Source organism: Poecilia mexicana, unplaced genomic scaffold, assembly GCF_051168715.1.
Source record: "Poecilia mexicana isolate PSO_F unplaced genomic scaffold, ASM5116871v1 scaffold_9, whole genome shotgun sequence".
Taxonomy (NCBI): domain Eukaryota; kingdom Metazoa; phylum Chordata; class Actinopteri; order Cyprinodontiformes; family Poeciliidae; genus Poecilia; species Poecilia mexicana.
This window is the reverse complement of record NW_028263378.1, coordinates 1,910,185-1,918,383: the sequence shown is the minus strand read 5'-3', so window position 1 is coordinate 1,918,383 and position 8,199 is coordinate 1,910,185.

Genomic DNA, 8,199 nt, shown 5'->3' with positions numbered 1-8,199 from the left:
TAAATTCTCAATATCGAAATTGGTATATTTTTTTGCATTACACAAGTTGTAACCAGATGTTGCCACTTCGCGCAACCCACGAAGAAGAAGACAACCGGAAGTAGTTGGAGGATGATGGCGCTGCATGTTTTTAATGACTTATTGCCTGAACAAAATTTACCTGATTTTAATTGTTTCTTATTTAATGTAAACACTCCAAATGCAGAATTTTGTGACCTTAGCTGAATATTTAAATTGAGGTTTGTATGGAAACACGGCTAGTGACGCTTCCAGCCATTTATAGAAATACAATTAGAGTTTATTGTCCCACCGATGGGAAGTTTAGGTTTAACAGCAGCATCAAGATATGTTGGTTCACAGAAACAAATGTGTTAGAAAAATATAGAAAAATCAAGACTGAGAATAACAACAATAATGGCTTAATAACATAATGTGCACAATTATAATAAAAATACTGACATTATTAGAATAGAAATATCCTGGGACCCAACAGATGTGGAACTGAGTTGGACGACTTTTATAAAATGTAAAATCACAACAGACTATTTACAGAGCAGTATGTGGGTGCAGAGAAACAGACGTGCAATCACAGCAGAAACGTTATTAAAAATGAGTGAAAATCATCAGCAGAGATGTAAACATGTTTTATCTGGAGCAGGGATGTTACATCTGACAGCTGCTGGGAGGAAGGATCTGCAATAACGTTACTTTGTGCATTAAAGGAAAACTGACGGAAGTCCAAAGTTTAAAAAGTACTTAAACTAAAAACGTCCATCAGTGTAAAATAAGTGACTCGTCCTTATTTGATATAGTTTTTACTGTAAAAAGGTAAAACAGCCTGATGAACACACGTTATTCCTGTCGAATATCTTATTTAATTTCAAACAGACATTATTATTTCCTGCAGAGTTACAGTAGTTTGGCTGTAATGAAGCCAAACTAGTTGGAAGGTTTGTTTAGTTTCTCCTTCGCTCCACCTTCCTGTCAGCGCTTCCTGTCCCGTCCAGCGTAATGAATGCCGGCCTGCTGTCTCCTGCTGGACCATCTGTTTCTCTCTGAGCGTCCTCTGATTCAGCGCTTCCACTGCGCCTGACGTTTCTGTCACAAATATCTTCAGCAATATGCTAATAGAGGCTAATAAAGGCTCTGAATATTCATTAGCTGGAGGGAGGCAGCTGGGAACTCAGACCTCGTGTCAGGAAACTTTGGAGCAACCAAAATAAGACGTTAATGAATTCTTGTAGGCTTGATTTTATAATATGCAGTGCAATAATTATTTTTTCTTTCCCTTTGTTTTTTCATTTTTTTTCTTTTTATAGTTTTTTTCAGTTTTTTCTTATTTACTGAACTGCCTGTTGTTTTGTATTTTTCTTTTTTCTTTTTTTTCCGTTTTTTTTTTCCCAAATGCAACTTTTTCCCTTATTTTCCTTTTCCATTCAATCCTTACCATCTCATTTCTTTTAGTTATTTCATTTGTCTTTTTTTCAACATTTTCTTTGTTCCCCAGCTACTTATTGTTTCTAATTTTCTTTTTTTGCATCAACTGCAACATTTTTTTCTTGTTTCTCTTTTTTTTCTTTTTCATTTTTTCCTTTTTTCCAACTGCAACATTTTTATTAGTTCTCTTTTATGCTTTATTCCTTGTTTTCTTTCTTCCTTTTTTCACCATCTTTAGTTATTTTTTCTTATTTTCTTTTTCCATTTTTTTTTTTCATTTTTTTCCCCAACTACAAAATTCTTTCTTATCTTTTTGTTTTCCTCTTACTTTATTGTTCCTTTTTCTCTCAACAGCTATATTTTTAAATTTCCCCTCTTTGTAGCCTTTTTGTAATATTTTTTGGAAACAAGAATAAAGCCTTCCCTGTGGGCTCAAATATAATCATACATCTCTACTAATAGTTGATGAAATGTTGCTCATAAAGTTGCAGTATTACTATAGATATTTGTAGCCATCAGCAAACTTATGGCTCGTTATTTCTTTGTTTTTTGTCCGTATTTGAGATGATGTAAGTGGGCTGTGAAGCTGTGAAGCTTTGCTGACAGGAAGTCGGTCGGTGAGAAGCTGCGGTTGTTTTGTTGACCTTCCTCTTCATGCAGGCGACTCCTTCATGCTCGGCTTGTTAAGGAGATTACACACTGAGTTTTTCCCCATGCAGACTTTCTCTGCATACCATAAACACCCCGACATGGAGAAGTTTGAAACTCATTAATTCAAAGATCACATTTCCAGTCTGGTTATTATCTGATAAGGAATGAAGCTTCTCAATGAATCTTCATCCACAGTTTCTTCTCCATCAGTGCAGATCGATGGTTTCCATCCTTAAAGTGCTGACTATCAGTTCTAATTTTCATAAATGTGCAGAAAGTGCAGCTCTTCCACTAAGTAGTCTTATACAGATGTCGTTTTGTAACTGTTTGTTGTGCAAAATTTGAAAACCATCCAAAAATAATAACCATAGTGACCACTGAGCAGAAAATCATAATAAAGAAAAAAGATTGTGAATCTTTTTGGTTTTATGTACAAACAGCAAAAACAGATGCAGAGTCTGAAATGTGCAACAACAGCAAATAATGTTTATTTTTCTATAAACTCTCCTCTTCAGTCATCCAGTTTTTTATAAGAAAAATAATCTTTAAACAGCTGAAAGCATCAGATGAATAAGTGATTTGTGCTGCAGTGAAGCCGTTTCTGCGCCTGGAAATGTTTCTGTGGCGCAGCAGCGTTGGTGCCGGCCTCCCCTGACAGCTGGGTGTGTGAACCAGCGGCTGTGGTGTTTGTGGGTTTTAAGAGGCCGGCGCTGCGCGGACGGATGGACAGACGGACGGAGGGATGGACGGACGTCCTCCTGTCCTCCCGCTCTCAGGCTGTGTGCAGTAAAAGCCTGGAACAGAGAAGCTCTCAACGCGCTTCACTGGAGATGAGCTCAAATATCTTCTAAAAGAAGCTGCTCTGTTTTTTCTAAAAGTGGGGTCGGAGCGTCAGAGAGGGCCGGAGCATAAACTGGAGATCTTTGTGTTTCATTATTAATGCTGGTTCTGTTCTGAGCTCCGGAGCGGAGAGGAGGGGAACCAGCAGCCGGCTGGAGCCTCGGGTATGAGGCAGAGATGCTGACTGAGGCTGAGAGTCCAGTAGATCCGGTTCTACTGGGACAAAAACTTCAACATTTGTTCCATGTGGTTCTTTCTCTCTGCTCTGAGTCAAACCAACCTGTTCCCCTCCTGGCCTGTGGGGGCGCTGCACCCAGAACCACTGAAGGAAACAACACTAAAACCTCTGAAGACACTGAGAGCTACTTCCTTCTTCACCAGATGGAAACAAGATGGAGGCGTCAGAGTTTAGTGTTTGGAGGATTTCTCTTTAGTCTTTGGCTAAAGAGCAGGAGCCATTTCTCCCACTAGCGCTAGGCTAACATGTATTTTTTGGTTGTATTTACCCAGAATGCCCTGCGCTTTAGTCCTTTTGCTCCTGTTGGAGCGGTCTCCAAAAAAGAAAAAAAGAGAAGCAAAAGATTTTAAAACTGGAAAAGGATTTAAAAAAAACATGGGGAAAATAGAAAGGGAAAGAAAAAGTAATTAAAGCTCCGCGGAGCCTCAAGCGGCCCTCGCAGCCAAGCGCCGCTCAAGCCTATAGCCACCGCGGATGTTCCAGCACCGCCTCCCGCCGGCCACCGCCGACGCTCGCGCGCCGTCCTCCACGCGATCCGCTTCGATGTCTTCGGCAGCGTTCACTGGCCATGCACCCAAAATCTGGAGCAGATTGGGCCATGTGGCAAGGAGATACAGCTGTTTGATTAACCTAGGGGGCGCAGTGGAGTCAAATTGCAATTAAACTGTATTGGGCTCCTCAGAGGTTCACAAGTTTCACTCATAAAAAGTCTGGTGCAAATAGGATGATGCGTTTGTGAATAAGAGACGATCGTATGCATATGGCGAGGGACAGCCATTTTGCCAGTCCCCCACGGGTCTGTAGGCATTGACAGAGTTCATCATCATCTCATGTTATGTCAGTGTGCACAGGGTTGGAATCCATGACACACCAACATGGTTTAGAGTGTAAAAGTAAGACATACAGTATAAAAAACAGGTGACTTCCTGTCGGAAGTGGGCGGGGCTAAGGTGATGTCATCAATCGACCACCTAACTGTGATGAGGGCTGGTCTATAATGAGACATAGAAAGTCTGATGCAGCTGTGACCTGGCATTTGGAAGTTATTTCACATTCATGTTTCATGGTGTATAGTCAAAGTTTGGGACTTAGCCACGCCCCCACGGGTCAGTCGAGTTCATCATGGGAGAGTTCATCATCATATCATGTCATGTCAGCCTACACCGGATGAAACCCATATGACTTAGAGAGTAAAAGTAAGACATACAATAGAAAAAACAGGTGACTTCCTGTCGGAAGTGGGCGGGGTTAAGGTGATGTCATCAACTGACCATCTCAATGTGATGAGGGGTGGTCTGTAGTCAGATATAGGAAGTCTGATGCAGCTGTGACCTTCTATGTGGAAGTTATTGCATCTTGATGTTTCATGGCGAATAGTCAAAGTTTGGGACTTAGCCACGCCCACATGCTTTGACATAGAAAAATTCCTACGATAACTTTTCATCTTTAATGTCTCAAGTCTCTGCTGACTGAGTTTGAAGTCTCTATCTCAAAAGCTGCAGGAGGAGATAGATCAGATGCGATGTCTATGAAAAAGAGGAAATGGCTGATTTTGATCCAAAATGGCCGACTTCCTGTTGGGTTTGCACCATGGCTCCAAGAGACTTTTTTGTAGGTCCTGACATGATACACATGTGTACCAAGTTTCATAATTCTAGGTTAAAGCATGGCTTGGGGCTGATCATTTAAAAATTTCTAGGGGGCGCTGTAGAGAAATTAGGCCACGCCCATCAACGACTGTTATGGATTCCTGTTCGGGGATGGATAAGGATGCATCCTAGTGAGTTTGGTGCAGCTGGGCTGAACGATGTGGAATCTAGAGCCAAACGTATGGCGGCGGCGTTACCTCTGCTTCGCCGCGGTCCCACGGCCACGCCCTCTACAGAAGACTCTTGGCGCTTTAAAGCAAGTGAGACTAACATGTTATCTGTCATCCAACACAGAATCATGTTGATTAGGTGCAGTGAGCCAGAAAGGCAGCTTTCCATGGAAAAAAAAGCACTTCCTGTTCTGAGGGGGCGGGGCTTAGATGACGTCAGACTATGACAACATAGGATCGTAGGGGACCCTACCAGGATCACTCATGTCAAGTTTGGTGCAGCTGGCCTCAAAATTGTGGAATCCACAGCCAAACGTAAGGACACGGCGTTTAGGGTCACTTCGCCACGCCGCCACGCCCACCTGCTGGATTCAAATGAGCTTGGCTTGGAATCCTCAACACACCAACATGTTTTCTGTCTGTGGACACAGTTTCACCTCGATTAGGTCAAAGGGGTCAGATAGTGACCGTTCAGCGTAAAAAATGACACTTCCTGTTCTCAGGGGGCGTGGCCTAAGTGACGTCATCATTTGACCGTTGGGTATTGTAGAGCATCCCATGATGATCAATCACTGAAAGTTTGGTGCTTCTATGAGTTTTTTTCAAAGAGTTATAACAGTTTGATGTTTCATGGCGAATCGGTGACCTTTGACCCCCGGAAAGACCCCTTCAGCAAGCCCGAAAACGCAAACCTACGATAACTTTGGATCGGCCATGCCTTATGAACGATCTGACCGAGTTTCAAGCCGATCGATCGAAATCCCTAGGACAAGTTCGATCAAATGCGAACCCTGCAAACGCCCAAAATCGGGTCAAAATCGGAACTTTAATCCAAAATGGCCGACATTCTGTGACACTTGCACTATGACATTAATTGTAAATTCTGAGTGTCTTGGGGAGCTCTACAAGTGTACCAAATTTCAAGTCTCTACTATAAAGTAAGTGAATAGGAAAGGGTCTTTCGAAAGTTGCTAGGTGGCGCCCTTGAGCCGTTTCTTGTGCGATTTTTGCAGGTACCTTAAAATACGTAAATTTTACACGGGCTCTATGCCCCCGCCAAGTTTGGTGAGTTTTTGAATATGATAAAGCCCCCAAAAAGCCAATTCATTTGGCTGAAGAACTATAATAATAAGAAACAGCAAGGTTTCAATAGGCTCTCGCAGCGCTTAGCTGCTCGGGCCTAATTATTGCATTTGAGTTTTATAAAATCAAGATTATAAAACAGCTGAATTCATTAATGTCTTGTTTTGGTTCCTCCATTATTTCCTGCCATCGGCTCTGAGTTCCCAGGGTCTCTGGTCCGCTTGGTGTTCACATTCAAACCGAACCAGGTTTCACTTCAACCGAACCGACAGCTGTACAATTAGCTAAACATATGGGTGCCGTGCTAAAGAGGGCGCCAAAGTTAAAGCAAAAATATCTTTCTACTTTGCATGTTCTGAACATAACAGCTGTTTGTGATGTGATCAGTACCAGGTGCCTCTGTTGGATCTTTATACAGAACCACCTGCAAACCTCACAAACTCCTGATTTTATTTAAATATAAATGTACTAATATTTAGTTAAGTCAATTTTATCAGCGGTGAATGGATATACCTTTTTTATGTGCAATTCCTTTTTAAGATAACAAGATAAACATGTTATAGTCTTTTGCAATAGCATCATTATTTTTGGATTAACTTGTTAATAAGTGGATGCAAAAGTTGCTTACAATTTATTTATTTTTTTTCTGCAGGATTTGAACTGGTTGAAAGTAAAACTGCCACTTGAGAAGTTTTCAGAAGGAGATTTTTGTAGAGGAAGGTTTTTAGGTTTTGTCCTAAATGTAAATGTTTTTTGTACAGTTTTGGTTTAATTACAGCTCTGAGTTTGTTGTTCTTTCATAAATGAATCTTTAGAATCTGTGCACTGCAGCGATTAATCGTTTCCTAAATTTTATTCATAGATCATCTAGAAACAGAGACATTGTTCACAGTTTTTCCCTTCCTGCTTTGGCTTTACGAACAGTAATCTTTGTTATATAAAACCATAGATAAGGGTCATAATCTGTCTGTACGTTCAGATTAACATCATGAGACGCGGTTAAATCGTTTGGACAGGTTTTCTGCTCCTGCTGGCCTCTGGATAATCAGTCTGATTGTTTCTGATGCTCCGTTCGTTTCCTGACCCTCCACTGACTGACAAACTGCTGCATCGAGTCTCAGTCCAAACAGGAAAACAAAAACTGAAGAGTTTTTCCAATTCACGTCATGAAAAACGAGTGAAAATGTGAAGTGTTTAGTGCAGCTGTTTCTGTAACATCCATCAAATGGAGAATTTAGCAGAACCAGACTGAAAACATGAGAAAGATTTAAAATGTGACCACCTCAGCCTGACGGCCCAGCTGCAGAAAACCTTAATGGGGTTTGAGTTTTCTTTTAAAATCAAATTAAACGGCTTCATCCAAACAAATCAAAGACAGTGGAGCAGCAGATCTGGTCCTGATCCGGTCCTTCCTCTGTTTGGTCTGAAGCGGCGGTTCTGTTTCTGCTGCGATGACGCAGAGCGACGGCGGCTAAAATCACACAGCGAAACCTGAGGAAAACCTCAGGCGTCTGATCAACTCTGAGGTTAGGAGGGAAAGCAGAGGGGAGGTCAGCGAGCCTCCCACCTGCAGCGTCTCCAGCTCAGCCTCACCGCAGAGGGAAGCTCTGGACGTTCAGCTGGAGGCGGAATGACAGAAAAACAACAAACTGAGGAGGAACGTCGCTCTGACGGACAGAAACCGTCCAGGACCCTGTGTCTGCTTCCACAGGGTCAGATCACCGCGTCACAACGGCGTACAGCGACACGACGGCGTACCACCACGGCGTACCACCACGGCGTACAGGGCCACGACGGCGTACGACGGCGTACAGGGCCACGACGGCGTACGACGGCGTACAGGGCCACGACGGCGTACGACGGCGTACAGGGCCACGACGGCGTACGACGGCGTACAGGGCCACGACGGCGTACGACGGCGTACAGGGCCACGACGGCGTACGACGGCGTACAGGGCCACGACGGCGTACGACGGCGTACAGGGCCACGACGGCGTACGACGGCGTACAGCGCCACGACGGCGCACCGGGCCACGACGGCGTACGACGGCGTACAGGGCCACGACGGCGTACAGGGCCACGACGGCGTACGACGGCGTACAGCGCCACGACGGCGCACCGGGCCACGACGG